General features: G+C 38.1%; 2 non-coding genes across 2 annotated transcripts; one reads left to right on the top strand and one right to left on the bottom strand.

Annotated features, from left to right (window-relative positions):
* Nucleotides 1-730: 730 nt before the first annotated feature.
* Nucleotides 731-837, top strand: LOC141699327 (small nucleolar RNA R71). The gene has a single exon (XR_012565798.1). It is a non-coding gene; the product is annotated as a small nucleolar RNA R71 (small nucleolar RNA).
* A 5,146-nt stretch (nucleotides 838-5,983) lies between these two features.
* LOC141698710 (small nucleolar RNA R71) lies at nucleotides 5,984-6,090 on the bottom strand. The gene has a single exon (XR_012565215.1). It is a non-coding gene; the product is annotated as a small nucleolar RNA R71 (small nucleolar RNA).
* Between the last annotated feature and the right edge of the window lie 16,772 nt (nucleotides 6,091-22,862).

Below are 22,862 nucleotides of genomic sequence, written 5' to 3'. Positions count from 1 at the left end.
AGCTTCCTTCTTGCCTGGCATTTAGTATCGCTTGAAAGCGTGCTAGGTTGACGATTCAGTAATGCATTAGCAATCTGCCCAATCTGCTTCTCAAAGATCTTGATAGAAACAGTTTGGCTCTTACACATGAGCCTCAACTCCTCCAATTAAGATTTTCATTAGCTTGCGGTAACTTCTGAAGTTGAAGTTGTTGCCTAGGGGCATATTGCGGTTGTTGAAAACCAGGAGGGTTATACAGTTTTGCTGTGCATGGTTGATAAGGTTGTTGCACCACATTCTGATTATTGCTCTAGCTGAAGTTGTGATGATTGCGGTTATTAGGATGATAAGTGGCTGGAGCTTGCTGCTGTAATCTCTGAAAGTTACTCATAAATTGAGCTGATTCGCTAGAAATAGCACACTGCTCAGTTTCATATGCCCCGCACAAAGTTCACAAACACTAGTGATTTGATTAACTCCATAATTAGCCAAAGAGTCCACTTTCATCGTCAAAGCTTGAAGTTGAGCAGCTATAGCAATAGCTGTATCCACTTCCAGAATTCCTGCTACCTGGCCTTACAACATTATTTGCATAGGATTCTGGTATTCATTAGCTGCCATGAGCTCAATCAACTTATAAGCTTCATTATAGCTTTTGTCCCACAAGGCTCCACCAGATGCTACATCGAGCATAAGTCTAGACTGTGCACCCAAACCACTGTAGAAACATTTTATAATCATCCAATCAGGCATGCCATGGTGTGGGCACTTCCTTAGCATCTCCTTATATCAATCTCAAGCCTCACACAGAGATTCTCCAGTTTGCTGTGCAAACTGAGTAAGAGCATTCTTGATTGCAGCAGTCTTCGCCATAGGAAATAATTTAGTGAGAAACTTTTGAGCAAGATCCTCCCATTTGGTGATAGACCTTGGTGGTAAAGAATATAACCAGCACGTTATTTTATCCCTCGGATAGAATGGAAAAAGTCACAGCTTGATAGCATCTTCAGTCACCCCATTGAACTTGAAAGTGTCGCACATATCGATGAAATCCCTGATGTGCATATTGGGGTCTTCTGTAGGAGAACCCCCAAACTGAACTGAGTTCTGTATCATCTGAATCATGCTCGACTTGATCTCAAAAGTGTTAGCCGAGATGGCTGGTCTGATGATGCTTGACTGAATATCATTGATCTTAGGCTGAGAATAGTCCATCAACGCCTTAGGAATTTCTGCTTGATCTCTAATCACTACAAAAGCTGGTTCATTGACTTTCTCTTCTTCTTCTTCCTATTTTCTCTTCGTCCTAAAAAACTTCCCTTCGAATCACTACAGCTTCCTCCTTGGCTTGATCCAGAGTTCTCTTATAAGCCCGCAAACGCGTATGCATGCACGCTCGCTACCTGAAACACGATAAGGAAAAGAGTAGGTATGTAACAATGTTCGAGTCAATGAACTTTAACGATCACTGATGACAAACACATAAAATAAAAGTTAACACGGAGTCCCGGGCAGCAGCGCCAAAAACTTGTTAGTCGCTAAGCACGCGCTAATAATTCACGCAAGTATACGTGATCACAAGTAATATATAATTATTTCTAGTTCGTTCCCACAGAGACTGGTTTAGGTTAACTTTATGATTTATGCACTTATGCAACAATGATATGGCTATTATTCAATGCTAAGACGAATAACAATTTGGGTTTTGATTATACTATGATTAACTATTGAGAATTATCCTAGAGAACATTAACTAAGAGATTAAAGAGAGTTGAATAATATATAATACAGTATGGGATTCTAACATCATTAAATACTTCATTCAATAGACTTTTTGTTCTTAACCTTAGCATGTAATGGTGATGACACTAATCAGATAACACGAAACTGATAAATGCCAACTTTCATTGTACGAATACCATACTATCAGAAATCCAAAAAAGAGATAGAAGCTGAATAGACACCAATTATATAGAGACCCTATATATCTATAAAATTTGACAACATAATGGTTTATTGCACAAGTTATCTATCGTGATTACATAGGGCAAGTAAGATGGTTAAAACTACCTACGAATCATGCATAACAAATATATGAACCTATGCTAGCATGGAAAGTTCTAAACCCTTAAATTCACTTCCGCTTCATTAAGAATTAACACGCTATCTTACAAGTTCGCGACGCTCATAAGACGAATAAGCACAACCAAAACTAGGTTATCATACAATCACCACACACTAAAGCATCGAAACAAATTAACTAAAGAAATCCATAAATCAATCCGCTAGAACCCCATGATAACGATAAGCCCATAATCGGACACATCATCAACGCGAGTTCTGATGAAAGCATGGTATAATAAACGTAGTCTTAATACTGAATACATAATAAAACAAGTACGAAATAAGAGTATAGGTTCACGAATAAGAAAATTAGCATCCAAAGTTACAACTTAGAACAAAGAATCACAAGTATAAACTAGATCTTCTTCGCCTTCATTGAATTGTGCTAAAATGGTCTTCTTACGCTTTCTCCTTGTGCTCTGGTACGTTTCCTTCTAAAAAACGACCTTTATTTAGGTATATATAGCAGCCCATACGTAGTAGAAGTCCTCCAATCAAAAGCCTATAAGAACCGGGATTCAGAAATCCTGAGCTGGCGCGGCCGCGCGCTTGATCAGCACGGGCGCGTTGTGTCTCTGTTCTTCGGGCACGGTCGCGCGCTATGACAGCGCGGGCGCGCCGACCTTCTAGAGAAAATTCTTTTTTCTTCTTTTCTTGCTGCAATGAGTCAGTCTTCATGACATTTATTCCTTGGACACCATCCTAACACCATATTAGCATCAAATCAATGCTAATTCACCTGAATTCCGGATTAATGCCTGAAATGCAAAAACACTAGAAAACACATTAAAACACAATTAACTTCAGTACAAAAACACCAATTGAAAGCTTAATGGAGCGTTATAAAGTGTCATAAATGCCACTCAACAACAGCCACTAGGTTTTTTGGATCCTAAACATCCTGATTATGTTTACAGACTTGATAAAGCACTCTATGGACTAAAGCAAGCACCCAGGGCATGGTATGAGACCCTTGCTTAGTTTCTGTATGAAAGTGGATTCAAAAGAAGTACAATAGATAAAACTTTATTTTATCTGAATCAAGGTAAAGATCTGCTTTTAGTTCAAATTTATGTGGATGATATCATTTTTGGATCACCTAATCAAAAACTGTATGATAAGTTCTCAAAGTTGATGCAATCAAGATATCAAATGAGCATGATGAGAGAGATGAGTTACTTCTTGGGATTGCAAATTAAACAGACTGATAATGGTATCTACATTAATCAGTCAAAGTACACAAAGAATCTGTTGAAGAGGTTTAATATGCAAGAAAGTGCAACTACAACTACTCATATGGCAACTGCTACAAAGCTTGATTCTCATGAAGGTACAACAGTTGATGTGACACACTACAGAGGTATAATTGGTTCTCTTTTGTACCTAATGTCTAGTAGGCCGGACATTATGTTTGCCACCTGTTTGTGTGCAAGATTTCAGGAAAATCCTAGGGATTACAGTGAATAGAATCTCCAGATACCTCAAGAGTACTGTATCACTTGGTCTCTGGTATGCAAGGGAAGCTGATTTCAGATTATATGGATATTCAGATGCTGACTTTGTTGGCTGCAAGATAGACATGAATAGTACATCTGGGAACTGTCAGTTTTTGGGAGGCAGATTAGTCTCATGGTTCAGTAAGAAACAAAAATCCACTTCAACTGCAGAGGCTGAATATATTGTAGCTGGGAGCTACTGTGCTCAGTTGTTATGGATAAGAAACCAGCTTATGGACTATGGATTATCATTTTCTAAAATTCCTATTTATTATGATAATTAAAGTGTTATTGCTATGACAGGAAACCCAGTGCAACACTCTCTTACTAAACATATCAGCATCATATATTACTTTATTAAAGAGCATGTCATTGATAAGTGGCACTTTATATCACTTAGAGCGTCTCATAACAGCTTGAATTGGTATCTTGGACTGAAGTATTCTGTGTATTTGACGCGTTTTCTAGTGTTTTTGCATTTCAGGGTATAACTTGCTTAGATAGGTGGTTTTCATCAAATAAATCTTAAGGAAGTGCTTGAAATCAGTCTAGGGGTGATGAACAGAGAAATCAGCACAAACAGGAGCAAAATAGAGAATTTTCCAGAAGGGTAGCACGCGACCGCGCGCTAGGAGCAGGCGACCGCGTGCTAGGAGCAGGCGACCGCGTGCCAGCAAGCTACCGCGTGGAGGGAGCAAGCGGCCGGGTGCGTGCGGAATTTCAGATTCTGGTTCTATTTGTTTTCAATTCTGTTGGGGCTTCTGTTGGCGCGGTGACTCCTGGACTCTTATATAAACCTTATGGGAAGACGTTTTCTTCAACCAGAGCGAAGGAAAGAAGATTGAGAAGACCGTTTTAGCATGCAACAATGAAGAAGAGGAAGCATTAATTTATCTTGTGATTCTTTTAATTCGTTGTAATAGTGGATGCTAGTTTTCTTTATGCTTTGAACCTTAATACTCTTGTGACGTACTTCATTATTTATTAAGTATTTTTCAGCCTTATACTGTTGTGTTATTATCATGCTTTCATATGAACCCATGGTGACGATGAGTTCTATTATGGGCTAATCGTGATCATGGGATTCTAGCGGATTTACTATGGAATTTTTTAGTTAATTGTTTAATACCTTGGTATGTGGTGATTGTATGATATCTAGTATAGGTCGTGCTTATTCGTCTTATATGCGTCGTGAACATGTAAGATAACCTGTTAATCTCTTGTGAAGCGACAGTGGATCTTGAGATTTATAACTTGTCATGCTAGCATAGGTTCATGTGTTGTATGCATGATTAGTGGGTAACTCTAACCCTTTTACTTGCCCTGTGTAATCATCATGAATAACTTGTGCTTAAATCGTTATGTTAACAAATTCTGTAGACATATAGGGTCTCAACATAATTGATGCATATTCAACTTCTATCTAAATTGTGGATGTTTGGTAGAATGGTATTCGTACAACGAAAGTTGGCGATTATCATTTTCGTGTTGTTCGATTAATATCATCACCATTACATGCTAAGGTTAATAACAATAATTATTGAATGAAGTAGTAATGAAGTTAGGATCTCATGTGTGTTTAATATTGATTAATTCAAGTGTTTAATTCTCGTAGTTAATATTAGTATTGAATAATAACCATACATTGTTGCTTAGGTGCGTAATTTAGATAGTTAACCAATACAGTCTCTGTGGGATCGAATCTGATTTATATATTATACTACTTGCGAACTCGGGGACTGCAGTGTTAATTATTAGTTTATGTGCTTTCCATCAGTGGTCGTTAAAGTTCATTGACTCGGACATTGTTACTTATTTGTTTCCTTGTCTTGTTTCAGGTGATCTAGCGAGGGTGTATGCATACGCATTCGCGTACTCGTAAGAGAACACTGGATAAAGCCGAGGAAGAACTTATGATAATTCGCAGGGAAGTTTCTGAGGAAGAAAAGAAGGTAGAAGAAGAAGAGAAAGTTGAAGAGCCAATTATAGCAGTTATGGGTTATCAAGCAGCAAATCTGAAGGCTTTGATGGACTATTCTAAGCCTAAGATTAATGACATTCAGTCTAGCATCATTATACCAGCCATCGCGGCTAACACTTTTGAGATCAAGTCAAGCACGATTTAGATGATACAGAATTCAGTTCAGTTTGGGGGTTCTCCTACCGAAGATCCCAACATGCACATCAGGGATTTCATCGAGATCTGCGACACTTTCAAGTTTAATGGTGTGACTGAAGATGCTATCAAGCTATGACTCTTTCCATTCTCTCTGAGGGACAAAGCTAAGTGCTGGTTACACTCTCTACCAGCAGGGTCTATAGAAACTTGGGAAGATCTTGCTCAAAAGTTTCTCACTAAATTCTTTCCCATGGCGAAGACAACAGCAATCAGGAATGCTCTTACCCAGTTTACGCTGCAAACTGGAGAATCTCTGTGTGAGGCTTGGGATTGATATAAGGAGATGCTATGGAAGTGCTCACACCATGGCATGCCTGATTGGATGATTATCAACTATTTTTATAATGGATTGGGTCCTACTTCTAGGCCCATGCTTGATGCAGCATCGGGAGGAGCCTTATGGGCTAAGAGCTACGATGAAGCTTATGAACTCATTGAACTGATGGCTGCTAATGAGTACCAGAATCCTACCCAGAGGTTGACTAAGGGAAAAGTTACAGGAATTCTGGAGTTGGATGCAGCAACTGCTATCACTGCCCAACTTAAGGCTTTGACAATGAAGGTGGACACTTTGGCTAATTATGGAGTTAATCAAATCACTAGTGTCTGTGAACTTTGTGTTGGTGCCCATGAAACTGATCAGTCCACAATTTCTAATGAATCGGCTCAGTTCGTGAGCAACTACCAATGATCGCAGCAACCTGTGCCAGCCACCTATCATCCAAAAAACCGCAATCATCATAATTTCAGTTGGAGCAATGCTCAGAATGCGGTTCAACAGCCTTATCAGCAGTATTCAGCTAAGCAGTACAACCCCCCTGGTTTTCAGCAACCGCAGAATGCGCCAAAACAACAACTTCAGCTGCAACAAACTAATGAAAAATCAGAATAAGAGGAGTTGAAGCTTATGTGCAAGAGCCAAGCTGTTTCTATCAAGACCTTGGAAAATCAAATTGGGCAAATTGCCAATGCCTTGCTAAATCGTCAACCTGGTACACTACCTAGTGACACTTAAGTGCCAGGGAAGAAGGAAGCTAAGGAGCAGGTAAAGGCAATCACTTTGAGGTCTGGGAAGGTTGCTAATCCCGGACAAACTCAAGATTTGGCTGAGAAAGCTGGAGCTGAGAAAGAAGTAGAGTAGCAGGATGAAGAAGTGGAACGAAGGAAGACTACTGTTGAGCACACTCTTCCTGAGGGTAATACATGAGAGACACAGATCTATCCTCCACCACCTTTTCTTAAAAGGCCGCAGAAGAAAAAGCTGGTTAAGCAATTCAAGAAGTTTCTGGAGGTGTTCAAGAAACTTCACATCAACATACCTTTCGACGAGGCTCTCGAGCAGATGCCTAGTTATGCAAAGTTTATGAAAGGTATTCTCTCTCAGAAAGTGAAGCTAGATGATTTAGAGACTGTCGCTCTCACAGAGGAATGCAGTACTGTGCTGCAGCAAAAGTTGCCTCCAAAGTTTAAAGATCTAGGAAGCTTCACTATTCCATGTACTATTGGGAAGGTGTCTTTTGACAGATGCCTATGTGACTTGGGAGCTAGCATCAATATGATGCCTTTGTCAATCTTCAAGCAGTTGGACTTACCTGATCCCAATTTAACTTACATGACCTTGCAATTGGCCGACCGTTCTATTACATATCCGAGAGGTATTGTGGAGGATGTCTTGGTCAAGGTAGATAAACTCATCTTCCCTGCTGATTTCATTATTCTTGATTTCGAGGAGGATAAGAAGATTCCCATAATCTTGGGAAGGCCTTTCTTGGCAACTGGCCGAACCTTGATTGATGTGCAGAAGGGTGAGCTTACAATGCGAGTGTTGGATCAGGATGTGACTTTCAATGTGTTCAATATATGAAATTTCCTACTGATAATGAGGAGTGCTTAAAAGTTGAGTTGGTCGATTCGGTGGTCACATCGGAACTTGATCAAATGCTAAGGTCGGATGCCTTAGAAAAAGCCTTGTTGGGAAATTCAGACAGTGAAGATGACGAAGGAGATGAGCAATTGCAATATTTGAATGCGTCTCCCTGGAAAAGGAAGATTGATATGCCTTTTGAATCTCTTGGAATGGAAGAATTAAGTAAGGCTCATAAACGCCTCAAGCCTTCTATTGAAGAAGCACCTACTTTGGAGCTTAAACCATTGCCTGAACACTTGAGGTAAGCTTTTTTAGGTGAGGCATCTATTTTTCCTGTTATTATTGCATCTGACCTTTCAGGTAGTGAAGAGGACAAAATCTTGAGGATTCTGAGAGAATTCAAATCGGCCATCAGATGGAATATAGCATATATAAAAGGGATCAGCCCTTTGTACTGTATGCATAAAATTCTGCTAGAGGAAGGTAGCAAGCCGACTGTTGAGCAACAGTGAAGGCTTAATCCTATCATCAAAGAAGTGGCGAAGAAAGAAATTCTAAAATGGCTGGATGCAGGAATCATATATCCTATTTCTGACAGTTCTTGGGTGAGCCCCGTGCAATGTGTACCTAAGAAAGGAGGTATTACTGTGGTAGCAAATGAGAAGAACGAGCTCATCCCCACTCGAATAGTCACAGGTTGGAGGGTATGCATAGACTACAGGAAGTTGAATAAAGCCACAAGGAAGGATCACTTCCCTATTCCATTCATTGATCAGATGCTTAACAGGTTGGCTGGTCATGAGTATTATTATCTTTTGGATGGCTATTCGGGCTACAATCAGATTTACATTGTACCAGAAGATCAAGAAAAGACTAAATTCACTTGTCTATTTGGCACGTTTGCTTTTTGTAGAGTTTTTTTGGCTTATGTGGTGCACCTGCCACTTTTCAGCGATGTATGATGGCCATTTTTTCTGACATGATTGGCCAGAATGTGGAAGTGTTCATGGACGACTTTTCAGTCTTTGGAGATTCTTTCGATGAATGCTTACAAAATCTTGGACACGTCCTCAAAAGGTGCGTTGAGACCAATCTGGTTCTCAATTGGGAAAAATGTCATTTTATGGTGCGTCAAGGCATAATTCTCGGGCACAAGGTTTCTAATAAGGGTCTTGAGGTGGAAAAGGATAAGGTGGGGGTCATTGAGAATCTTCCTCCACCTATTTCTGTTAAGGGAATTCGCAGTTTTCTTGGTCACGCGGGTTTCTACAGGCATTTCATAAAAGACTTCTCGAAAATTTCAAAGCCATTGTGCAGTTTACTAGAGAAAGATGTTCCTTTCAAATTCGATGACGAGTGCCTTGCAGCGTTTGAGACATTGAAGAAGAGTTTAATCTCGGCACCTATAATAACTGCACCCGATTGGAATGAACCTTTTGAGATGATGTGTAATGCAGGTGATTATGCAGTTGGAGCAGTTCTTAGGCAAAGGAAGAACAACATATTTCATATGGTCTACTATGCTAGTAAGACTCTAAATGGTGCTCAACTGAATTATACTACTACGGAGAAGGAACTTTTAGCTATTGTCTACGGTTTTGAGAAATTTCGATCGCATCTACTTGGGACAAAGGTGACAGTGTTCACTGATCACGCTGCCATCCGCTATCTGGTCTCAAAGAAGGATTCAAAGCCTAAACTTATTCATTGGGTTCTCTTACTACATGAATTCGAGTTAGAGATCAAGGATCGAAAAGGTACTGAAAATCAAGTAGCTGACCATCTCTCTAGATTGGAGAATCCCGATTCTACTTCACATGATAAGATATTGATCAACGAATCTTTTCCTGATGAGCAGCTGTTCACAATTCAGGAGGAAGAGTCATGGTTCGCAGACATTGTGAACTATCTTGTTAGAAATATAATGCCTCCTAATATGAATGCGGCTCAAAGGAAGAAGTTTCTGCATGAGGTGAAGTAGTACATGTGGGATGAACCATATTTGTTCAGACAGGAAGCTGACCAGATCATCAGGAGATGTATCAAATTCTGTGAGACGGAGGGGATATTACGAGACTCTCATTCCACAGCTTATGGTGGTGAAAAGACAGCAGCTCGTATTCTTCAAGCAGGTTTTTTCTGGCCTACGTTGTTTAAGGATGCACATCAGTTCGTTTTAAGGTGTGATCGTTGCCAAAGAGTGGGGAATCTTTCCAGAAAGGATGAGATGCCTTTAAATGTGCTACTTAAAGTTGAGGTCTTCGATGTTTGGGGAATCGATTTCATGGGACCATTTATCTCATCCTACAATAATTAGTACATCTTGATGGCAGTCGATTATGTCTCAAAATGGGTAGAAGTCAAAGCTCTACCGACTAATGATGCAAAGGTAGTGTTGAGTTTTCTTCACAAACAGATATTCACAAGGTTTGGTACGCCACGAGTTATCATAAGTGACAAAGGGTCGCATTTCTGCAATCATAAGTTAACTTCTATGATGCAACGCTACAATGTGAATCATCACATTGCTACTGCCTATCATCCGCAAACTAATGGTCAAGCTAAAGTGTCTAATAGAGAGATCAAGCGCATTCTAGAGAAAGTTGTTTGTCCGTCAAGGAAAGATTGGTCTTTGAAGCTCGATGAAGCTGTTTGGGCTTATAGAACAGCATACAAGACTCCGTTTGGGATGTCCCCGTTTCAACTTGTCTATGGTAAGGGATGTCATTTACCTGCGGAGCTTGAGCATAAAGCTTATTGGGCATTGAAGAATTTAAACCTTGATCTAGATGCAGCTGAGAAGAAGCGAATGCTTCAGTTAAATGAACTTGATGAATTTCGACTTCAAGCGTACGAAAAAAACAAAATATACAAGGAAAAGGTAAAAAGGTGGCATGACAAGAAGCTATCGCTTAAGTCATTCATGCTGGGGCGACAAGTTCTTCTATTCAACTCTCATCTCCGACTTTTTCCTGGAAAGTTGAAATCAAGGTGGTCTACACCATTTATCGTCAAAACTGTGTTTCCACATGGAGCGGTGGAGATTTTTGAGAATGATCTAGGCCAAGCATTCAAAGTAAATGGTTAGAGATTGAAGCACTATTATGGGGATACGTCAAACCGTGAAGTGGTTAGTGTCATTTTAATGTCAACTTGATCGCATAACACCATGTCAAGCTAATGACGTAAGAGAAGCGCTTCTTGGGAGGCAACCCAAGATATGAGACCATATGACACCTTAGAATATAGTACTTTATCCAAAAACCCAAAACAATCTGAAAACAGTAGCAGAATTTTTTTCCCAGTGCTAGGAGCACGCAACCGCGTCCGACCCTGACTTTTGAAAAATCGTTTTTACTTTAAAAAAATCATGTTTTTATCAAGAGTGTTCCAGAAGCTATACCACCCATTAACCCACAAATTCTTCTCATATTTAGCCACAATCCCCACTCCTAATCAAATTCTAACCCTAATCTTACCCTATAAATACATGCAACCTCTCCATACACATCCCACACACTTTCAACTCTACAAAATCTCTCCTACACACCAAACACAAACTCTCCAACTCTTATTCTCAGTTCTCATGGCCCCAAAGAGATCACAGACTGTGGGCGCAGCAGCACCAATCCGACTGCTACTGATTCTTCGAGGAATACTGCTGTGAGGCCCCGATTGTTTGATAGGGCTGCTGAAAAAGAGTACGCCAAGCTTCTGACTAAGCCTATTATGAGGGAGAGGGGGTTCTTGCCATCAGGGAGGGATGGTGAGTTGCTGCCGATGATTGCTGGGAAGGGATGTATTACATTCTACGAGTCACCTGAGGCGGTTCCGATGAGGATTGTTCGTGAGTTCTATGCGAACGCCAAGGCCGACAAGAATGGGTTTTCTGTTGTTCGTGGGCTTACTGTTGATTAACAGCCCGAGGCGATTTTCCGTGTGATTGGACAGCGACAAAGGGAACCACATGAGGAGCACTGGAAGACTTTGATTCGGACTTGATTGTTGCTACGCTCTGTCGGTCGGGCACAGTATGGAAGTTCAAAAAGGGATCCAACAATTATCATACTTTCCTTGTAGCAACGATGAACAAGTATGCTCGTGCTTGGAATGCGTTTATATGTGCTAATATTCTTCCTTCTTTGCATGCACATGAGGTTACTGTGGAGAGGGCGAGGTTGTTGTGGGGGATTCTGAATGATGATTACGTGGACCTTGGTGAGTACATCTACCAAGGGATTTTGAAGTTTTTGAGGGAGAAATCGCAATACTCTATCCTGTATTCCTATATTGTCACGAATCTTTGTAAGGCAGTTGGAGTCCAGTGGCCTTCTTATGAGCAGCTGCAGATGTCGGCCGCTCCTATTAATTTGACTTTGCGTGCGATGCAGGAGTGGACGGGTGGAGAGCCCGATCCACATGGTTTGGGGTATCACCTTCCAGGAGGAGTTCCAACAACTAGTGCTACCATGGCTAGGCCCAGTCAGGCTCAGGGAGAGGCAGGCTCTTCGAGAGCCCAGGGAGGAGATGGTTCAGGATTGGCTGATGTCCAGTACAGGAGGCTTTCGAGGAGGATGGATGCGATGTATGAGTCACAGAGTCAGTTTGCGCAGGAGCTCACCCAAGCACTTGGGACTGCATTTAGAGGCCTTCGAGCTAACATCCAGTGGCCGGTTTTTTGGTGAGGATTCTGCTTATCCACCTCCTGACACTCCACCCTCTGAGGGTGATGATGATGATTCGTCTGAGTAGGTATTCCATGTGTTTCTTTCTATTACCTTCACTGGAGACAGTGTAGATTTTAAGTTTGGGGGTAGTAGTTAAGGAGCATATTTGTGTGTGTGTCATGTAGTTGCATATTTATGATAGTTTAGTTCATATAGTTGCATATTTTTCCATATAGTTTTTTTATTTATAACTTTATTTATCATGTCATATAGCTCATGCATATACCATGATCCCTTTTCTATTGCTTTATCGATTAATATGTTATATTGATGCGAGTGTAGTGATAGCGTTAGAGTGATGTTGAATCTTGTTAGGTTGATATGCATACTAGTAACACTTGTAATTTCACTAAGTCTTAGAGTATGCTTAAGGACTAGATCGTTGTCATGGTTTGATGGTTTTTGAGGTTAATCTATTGCTTATACTTAGAATGCATGATAGGCTTTTAATGATAAAAGACATGAAAAGAAAAAAATTAGAGATAAAAAATTGGAATTCATTGCTAGTTGTGGCTAGGCGTCAATTGGCTAGTAGCCGACTCGTATTGTATACGAGTAGTCTAGGGTCGAGCAAGATGGAGCGAAACGCACTTGCTCAGAAATTGAAAAAAAATATATGAGTGAAAAAGAAAAAGAGAAGAAAAGAGAAGAAAAAAAATGGTTTAATGCACAATTGATCACGAGTGGGCTCTTTGGTATTCGAGTTATTAAGTTCGTAGGGGACTTTGTGCCTAGTGACCTAAGGCTTTAATAGTCTGTGATCCGCTAACCTAACGCTCGCTAAATGGGTACCATTGCATAAGTCTTTTGTGGACCTCACTCAATGCACGATCAAGTAAGAATTTGTTTTATGTGTTGAATAAAAGCATAAATCCGTAATAAACTCCAATAATCTTGTAGTGTTATATGTCATTTTGTGTCTAGAATATATTCTTCGTATAAGCGTGTGATTTCCTTGAGGATAATTAAGTTATAATGATTGATCTAGTTTCGAAGCATATCTGTTAAGCATTCGCACACACCACATTTCTAGTTGTATGTTAGCTTGCATGATTTGATTGATCTTTAGTAGCATAATTGCATTTGTTGATATGTCATGTGTTGGTTGGTTTAGTCATCGCGAGGGGATCACCGCATTCATATAGTTGCATTCATGCATGTTTTATTCTGAGTTTGAGTCTGTGATGCTTGAGGACAAGCATCGATTCAAGTTTGGGGGTGTGATAAGTGGCATTTTATACCACTTAGAGCGTCTCATAACAACTTGAATTGGTATCTTGGACTCAAGTATTTTGTGTATTTGACGCGTTTTCTAGTATTTTTATATTTCAGTGTATAACTTGCTTAGATAGGTGGTTTTCATCAAATAAAGCTTAAGAAAGTGCCTGGAATCAGTCTAGGGGTGATGAGCAGAGAAATCAGCATAAACAGGAGCAAAATAGAGAATTTTCCAGAAGGGTAGCACGCGACCGCGCGCTAGGAGCAGGCGACCGCGTGCCAGCAAGCTACCGCGTGGAGGGAGCAAGCGGCCGCGTGCGTGCAGAATTTCAGATTCTGGTTTTATTTGTTTTCAATTCTGTTTGGGCTTCTGTTGGCGCGGTGACTCCTGGACTCTTATATAAACCTTATGGGAAGACGTTTTCTTCAACCAGAGCGAAGGCAAGAAGATTGAGAAGACCGTTTTAGCACGCAATAACGAAGAAGAGGAAACATAAGTTTATCTTGTGATTCTTTTAATTCGTTATAACAGTGGATGCTAGTTTTCTTTATGCTTTTAACCTTAATACTCTTGTGACGTACTTCATTATTTATTAAGTATTTTTCAGCCTTATATCGTTGTGTTATTATCATGCTTTCATATGAACCCATGGTGACAATGAGTTATATTATGGGCTAATCGTGATCATGGGATTCTAGCGGATTTACTATGGAATTCTTTAGTTAATTGTTTAATAACTTGGTATATGGTAATTGTATGATATCTAGTATAGGTTGTGCTTATTCGTCTTATATGCGTCGCGAATATGTAAGATAGCCTGTTAATCTCTTGTGAAGCGACTATGGATCTTGAGATTTAGAATTTACCATGCTAGCATAGGTTCATGTGTTGTATGCATGATCAGTGGGTAACTCTAACCGTTTTACTTGCCCAGTGTAATCATCATGAATAACTTGTGCTTAAATCGTTATGTTGTCAAATTCTGTAGACATATAGGGTCTCAACATAATTGATGCCTATTAAACTTCTATCTTAATTATGGATGTTTGGTTGAATGGTATTCGTACAACGAAAGTTGGCGATTATCAGTTTCGTGTTGTTCGATTAATATCATCACCATTACATGCTAAGGTTGATAACAATAACTATTGAATAAAGTAGTAATGAAGTTAGGGTCTCATGTGTATTTAATATTGATTAATTTAAGTGTTTAATTCTCGTAGTTAATATTAGTTAACCAACCTTAATTTGTTATAGTCTTAGCATTGAATAATAACCATACATTGTTGCTTATGTGTGTAATTTAGATAGTTAACCAATACAGTCTATGTGGGATCGAATCTGATTTATATTTTATACTACTTGCGAACTCATATACTTGCGTGTAATATTAGCGCGTGTTTAGCGACTAACAGTCATGGAAGGAACGATCGAGCTTCATTTTGTTCCTACTAATCAGCAGTTGGTTGATATCTTTACAAAGCCATTACCTGAAGCAGCATTTACAAAGCTTGTCAATGAACTTGGTATGGTTAGTTGGGACAGATAAATTTTTTAAATTTATATTTGATCAAATCTTGATGTATACTGATCAAATCCCGATATGTCTTAAATACTGTTCAAGATATTAAGCTGGGAATTTTTAATGTATTTTATTATATGCATGATAAAATAAGTTAATTTTTTTGCTAAATGTGCATGTATGAAAATATATCATTGTCATCATTGCAAATCAGTCTAGGAAGACGCGCTTTAATAAGATATTTTTTTGGTTAAATCATTAAGTTAACTCTGCACTTAATTATTAATCATACCCCTAGTCTTTTGATATTCCCTCTCTCTCTCTCTCGGTTATTTAAACCATCACCCATCATCTAGTCAAATCATCTCTTTCTAAACACAAAACGCTCTCCTCACTATCATTTCTCATATCTCTTTCTTCTCAAACAATGGCGCATTTCAACTGGTTCTACAACCATTTCACTAATATTGTGACAATTTTCCATGAAGGAATGCAAACTTCATATCACATCAATGCCATTCCAAACGACATCTGGATTCAACTTCCAGAAGTCATCAAAAATGACCTTATGGGATTCCAAAAAGATCTTCACCTCTACACTCTTCGACAGCAAGAGAGAACCATTCATCTTGCTATCCTCTCTATTGAAAGCATGAAGAAGCTGTAATAACCCCAATTTTTGGAAAATTTTTGAAACCCTTATGAATAGTGTTTTTGCTGAATGAGAAAACTTTTCATGCCACACTATGTAGGGGTTCTGATATGGATATTCTGAGATTTTATTAGTACTTTATATGGGATATAAGTGTATGTAAAGATCGTCAGAATCCAAATCCGAACACTTTGATTTTTCCCGGAAATCCACTGGAAACGGAGAGAATTGAGTATAAGGTAACAGGATAAAAAGGATTTAAATTAAAGGATTATAGGAGAGGATCATAAAAGGAATATAATATATTGAGAAAGGTTAAGGGAACCTAAGTAATAAGATCCCGGGTATGATCCCTCAAACGATAAACGAAAACGAAAGTTAAGCGAACCGTATAACAGATCAGCGGTCATTAGGCAAACAATTAGGAAGTTAAGAAAAGGGATTAGAGGAAGTGATGTCACCCAACCAATGAGAAGAGGACAAGGAAGGGAGGATGACATAGCAATGTGATGTAAGCATGACATAGGGAAGGAAGGAGGTGTGGTTGAATAAGGACCACACAAATTCAAGGGCAAGGTAGTAATTTGCTAAATCAAATACAAATCAAGCCAACCAAGCTAGCAAAATCATTTCATCAAAAATCAAAAACAACCAAGGCATTTGTTCTTCATCTTAGCTTTCGGCTTTTTACATTTTTAAAGGCTAGATTTTTCAAAAATCAAGATCCAAGCATCCTAAATTGGTAAGAAAATTCCCTAATCATCTTTATGCTTAGTTATGGCTATATCATGAGTTTAAGCCATTAATTCTTTCTCTAACTTCTTCATTTAATCAAGGAAGAAGACAATGAATAGTGTTTTCAAGTTTTTAACTTGAACTTTTTCTTGTTTTCTTGAAGATCCAAGCTTTCCTAAGGCTTCTCAAAGCTTCTTAAGGCTTCCTAGCTCCACCCACCACTTCAAGGAAGGTATACCATTTCCAAACCCTAGGTTCATATATATTATAAGGTGATTTTGAGTAGTGGGTTGATATTGTATCTTGTTGTTATGATTTAGAGTTTGAGATTTGGTATGGTAGTAAATGGAATGGTAATTATTGTGGTTTTGATTTAAAAGAACTTAAGAATGATTAAAGTTAAGTTTAAGCATAAGTATGAAAGATTAAATTGAATTGGTTGGGGTGGTTATGATGTGATAAGGATGGAGGATGGTTGTATGTTGGATTTGAGGTTGATTTGGGTTGATTGTGGATGGTTTAAAAATTGGAAATCGCGTAAATATAGCCGTCGTAACGTCCGATTTTCTTTAGACTGTTTTGTGCATAACATTAGGACCCGAGGACCCCCTGCTAGATTATGACCACTGCCATGTTTAGATAGCTCATGTTACGAGCTTCGTTTTGATATGTAGTACGTTCGATTCCGATGCATGGTTTAGGAGAAACGACCGTTTCAAGTAACGGCGTTTCGCGAACGAAACTTTTTCCCTCGCCTTACTTTGAAACATAGGTTAAAGACCAAAAAGGGTTAATTAATGTATGAAACATTTATGGTAAGTGTGTTAGGCAGTTGGTAAGACACTCGCGAAGGAATCGCCTTAAAACTCGTAAAGGTTAAATTATTAAAAATGGTGGAGCCGAGGGTACCCGAGTGACTTAAGCGAATCAGTGAGCGCAAAACAAGCGTTAGAGTCTAAGTTAGTTAAAGTATAGATTTACAAGTGACTTTGGTTTAATTCCAACTTACTTGTTGCTTATAGGTTACCAGACTCGTCCCGAGCCATTCGTAACCCCCAGTCGCTCAGGCAAGTTTTCTACCCGTTATACTGTTGCTGTGATGTAAATATATGTATATGCATTATCTTGTGATATTGCATGATTGTTATTAGCAAATTTTGCGATATATTGGAGCATGCTAATATGGTATATATGCATGTCTGTTTCGTAATCTGGTTATCTATCTGTTGATTTCAATGCTTATAGTTGCATAATACCTATGCTAGAAATAAGCAAGTAGTTGCGTATACCCTTAGTATAGGGGATAAAAGGTGAACATATTTCTAAACCGGGAGTCGATGTTCCCGAGTATATTATATATATATATATTTATTTATATATATATATGGATATAGTTTTTAAAACTATTAATCGAATAAGGTTTATTCGATAACTTTAACTTTATTTTATTATTGAATATTATTTTGAATATTCATTCGAGGACTTATGACTCCTTTTACTTTATTAATGAATATTATTTTGAATATTATTTGAAGGCGTATGACTCCTTTTATTTATTTATCTGAATATTATTTGAATATTCATTCGAGGGCTTATGACTCTTTTATATTATTTATTGAATATTATTTGAATATTCATTCGAAGGCTTATGACTCAGTTTATATTATTTAATGAATATTATTTGAATATTCATTTGAGGATCTATGACTCCGATTATTTGCTGAAATATATTCTTTATTTTATTAAAGAATAAGGTGTTAATAATCAAACTTATTTTCGATTATTCAAATAAAGATAATACTTTCATATAAGTATATCTTTGGTTATTTAATACTCGTTTCAAGTATAAATTTTAATACTTCTACTTCAATTATTTTTTTTATAAAGATTATTCTTTATGGGAATATTATTTAATTAATAATATTCAGATATTTTCTAATATTCTGGGGACTGATTTACTTCATTAAATCAGCTTTTCTCCAAACACTCTTTAAAGTGTTTTCGAGTCTTCAAAATGATTTTTAAAGTCAGAGCGGATCCCAAAACTCATTTTTATATTTAAGATCTTCCTTTTTAAGGGGATTTAAATACTCGCTCAAAACCTGGGGAATCCGGCTCTGTGGTGTATTTTATATTCGCAACGAGGTTGCTGTTTTGAGAAAACAATTTGATTACTTGCCCAATGTTCGGGAAGTAAGTCCATTTGATTGAGTCGGCATAAGCGACAGGCCGGGGTACGGTCTATTATTGTGTAAGTGGCTGGGTGGCAGTCCATCAACGCGTGAGGGGCCGGGGTACGGTCTAGCGCGAGGTCCTAATGCGGCCAGGGTGATGACCGGTGAGGAATTCATCCATCTACAGTAGAAAAGGTTACTTATTGGTATCTTTGCCTGATCAGCAAGATATCGGGTTTATGCCAAAATTCTTTTCCTTTCCAAAATTCATTGGATGTTTCAAACTCTGTTCATACTTTACATAGCAGAGGTTCCAGGAAATATTTAAAGGGGTATATATATGTGGATATATATATACCGGGACTAAATAAAGCATCTCATAACTTTTTCATTCAATAATCTTTCAAAGATTGAATCTATTCAAGTCTTAACTTGTGGTCTCATCTATGGGATGTTTTTCTTAAAACCTATAATACTTTGAACGGTGGCAGTTCAAGTAGCTTTATATATGATATAAGTGTGGTGAAGTATTGGTAACTTCATTCCTTGTTTTTACTTATATCTAGTAAGTAATTATCTTGCATATGATAGAGATGCTATTAAGTATCCATTTAGATACTTATATTATTGTTATCACTATACATATTATCTTGCGAGCTGTAAGGCTCACTCTTGCTTTATTTCTTCATCACACAACAACAGTTAGGAGAGATGGCCAGACTCCAGCAGACCCAGCGCAAGCGCGTGGGAAGCGCCCCGCGTCTTCCCGATGATGTTGTAGCTGCTATAGCTGCAGAGGTAGATCCATTGTAGTTCAGACCATCTACTTTTGAGAATCAAATTATGTATAATTATAACTTGCGGCAGATAATGGCAATTAACTGTAAATTTATCAAGTAATCATTTTGGGTTGTAATAATTTTAAATTGTGGATTCAAAGACTTGTACTTATTTCAATTTCATCTCTGAGACTATAACGGGTTGTGGTGTGTGTTAGTGTGGGGTCACAGTATGAGGTTATTTATTATTAATTGAGTGAAGTGATATTGTGGAAAGAAAGACCGTGACAACCCGGATCCCCGACCCCGGATCTGGGGGTGTTACAGAAGCCATGATCATCCACCGCCTCAGTCTTCCCAGCAAACACCCTCTGGCTGTTTCTCTTCATCATCAGCTTTGTCGGGCTTCTTCGACTACGACTGTTGATGTTCTTCTCTTATACTAGGACTATCTTGTAATCACCTATGCATGTAATCAAAAATTTCATGAAATGTACTCTCTTGAACTATTAATGAAATTTTGTTTGTTTTACTTACAAGACCTAATCTATGTTCCTTAGTTGTGTATGCATGTGCTCGTTCTTCTTTGTAGCCTGTTAATCTCTAAATCATACAATTAACATATTTCTTATGTTGATTCTTGAGATTAAAATTGTGGTTTTCTGATAAGTTTGAGTTGTTTTGACAAATACTGATGATTTTGAATCGATAAATCCTGACATTGTCAAATCCTGACAGATAAAAGGTTCCAAATACTGATGACAGGTCAACATGTTTTAATTTAGAATATTATTGAAAAATGATTTCTGAATTATTTAATGCTGAAAAGTGATTGTCTTCTAAATTATTGTTTAAAAGTGAATAAATTGTTAAACAAATTTACACAGTAATTTACTGAAAGAGCTGTGCATCTTTTATTGCTAATTCCGTATATTATTCCGCTTTTCACTCCTCTTCTTCAGTAATTACCCTCTATCAGAAGTCTCATTCACTAAGCTTCTTTCTCCGTGTATGTTACATTCAACTAAGCTTAGTAAACTTATATTTGTACAAGAACTTCTGTGACACAAATCATCATACACACAGCCTCACCATTCATATCTCACGAATATTTTTCCTCACTATCTACAAACATTATGTCATCTTCTGAAATTTCACCTTTCTTCAGTCAAACCACCGTTATTCATGGCAACACTTTTGGAACCAATAACTACTTGGCTCCGCTTTCACATCAGCAGTTTCCTCAAACTTTTTATGATATACAGGATTTCTTACTCCAATGTCCAATTGGGTACGCTCTCACAAATCCTACTAAGGTATCATACATGGCTGTAATGCAGGTATGGAACACAACTCTAGTTAATGAAACAAATACTGCTTTCTCTTTTGAATATAAGGGATGTAGATATGAGGTTGATGTTGATCTTCTGGTTCAAGCATTGAGGTTGCCTGCTTGTGATGTTGCTCCTGATAATTATGCAACTGAGCAGCTGTTTGATATGCTCAAAAATCTGAACTACAAAGGTGACATCACAACAATTGGAAAATTGACAAGGACAAAATTAAAGAGAGAATGGAATTTCTTCTTTGATTGCATCAGCAAATGTCTCTTGAATAAGATAACAAATTTTGATGCTCTTCCGTTTACTTCTCTGAAAATTGGGTACTTTCTTCTCTATTCTGATAATTTTGACTATGGTAACACCATTCTTCAATTCATAATTGCTAGGAGAACAGATACATCAGGAGTAATAGGGTATACTAGATTTCTTCAACTAATTTTTAATTTTCTATGCCCTAATGCTGAATTTGCTAACGATGAATTGCTTCATGTGTTTCAAATTTATGAGAAGGCTATCACTGATCATATTAAAAGAGATGAAAAGAATAAGTTTGCAGGACCTCCTTTCCTCAGGAAATTTCTATTGAGAAATAGACCTACTCCTTCACAAGTGCCTGCAAATCCTAATGATGGCACCTCTGTAAAATTTCTTGATGCTGTGGAACAAGACACTACCCATCTTGTTTCTAACCCAAGCATCCCTTCTTCTAAACAGAACTCCAATCCAGCTTCTAAATTAGCCTCCTCTGATGTCTCTCAAAAGGCATCAGTTGTTCTAAAGAAAAGGCTGGTTAAGAAATCTATTCAATCTAAACAGAGAGCTCAACGGGCCTCACTGAGTGAGAGTGGGAAGAAAGAAGAATGTTTTCCAATCCGGAAAAGAAGGCTGATCATGCAAGATGCTTCTAACTCTAATGATCAGATGCCCATTGGGCCAAGGGTGACGATAAAGAAATCAACAGTTGCAATTCCTGATGACTGTGTCGAAATAACTGGAACTAAGGAGCCAACTATTGATGCTAGTGCTTTGATCAAACAGATTCTGATAATCAAAGAAACTGTTGTGCCCAAGACAGGTGACAAGAGCAAGTTGAAAAGAAAAGTCGATGCTGTGGTTAGGTACATCAGAAAGAAGAAAAAGGCTCAGTCCTCTTCTATGAATGTCAGTCCATAAGAACCTAAGTCTCAAAGGGATTTAGCAACTGAGACACATCCAGTCACACAAGAACCATCTTCTCAAAGGGAAGATGCAGACAAAAAGGCTGCACAAATAATTGTTGACTTTGCTCAAGGTGGTCTTCTTGCTGATTCCGAACAACTGCTACAAGAAAAGAAGGCTCATCATGATGTATTATCAAAGGTGGATGCAGTTATTAATGATCTTATGTTTGAGGAGAGTACACAAGAACCTTCATCAATCCTTGCTGAAGCGGCTTATATTCCTCAGGCCCCACAAGAACCATCAGTTCAAAGTACTGATGTTGACCTAGTTCATTCTCCTGACAAATCAAAATCTTGATGTTACAAAAAATCCTAATATGGATCAACTGTTCATTCAAGCAGCTTCTACTGATGATTTCTTGCTGCTAATTAGCTTGAAAAAGCATCCTGATGCATTGTTTGTTCCTCCACTATCATCACTTCCACTTGAGGACTCACCTTCAGGTATTGTATATTTTCCTCTATTGTTCTTCATATTTGTATGATTATAAATAGTCTCTTATTTGAGGTTACCTCTATTTATATGACAAACATACTACTCCTCTCAACTATCTCTTATTTCTTTGCAAAATGTGTGATTGTGCTTTTTGTAAGAATGTGTCAAAATACTATGTGAGAAAATTAAATTTTGAGTGGCAGTCTCCTATACTGGCAAAAGGAAAGGTAAATTTGAGAAAAGAATTTTATAAGTATTTCTTTACTTATAAACTTTCTTATGTGAGAAACATATTCCTCTTAAAAGTAATATATTGTGTGAGAAGTGATGAGATCACTTGAAAATAAAAGAGAGATTTAGGTGTTACCTTGTTTTATATTTTAGGATCTCATCAGGAACATACACCAATT

This window comes from Apium graveolens, chromosome 11 (genome assembly GCF_009905375.1).
Source record: "Apium graveolens cultivar Ventura chromosome 11, ASM990537v1, whole genome shotgun sequence".
In the NCBI taxonomy this organism is placed as follows: Eukaryota; Viridiplantae; Streptophyta; class Magnoliopsida; order Apiales; family Apiaceae; genus Apium; species Apium graveolens.
This window is presented reverse-complemented; position numbering and strand designations above follow the sequence as displayed.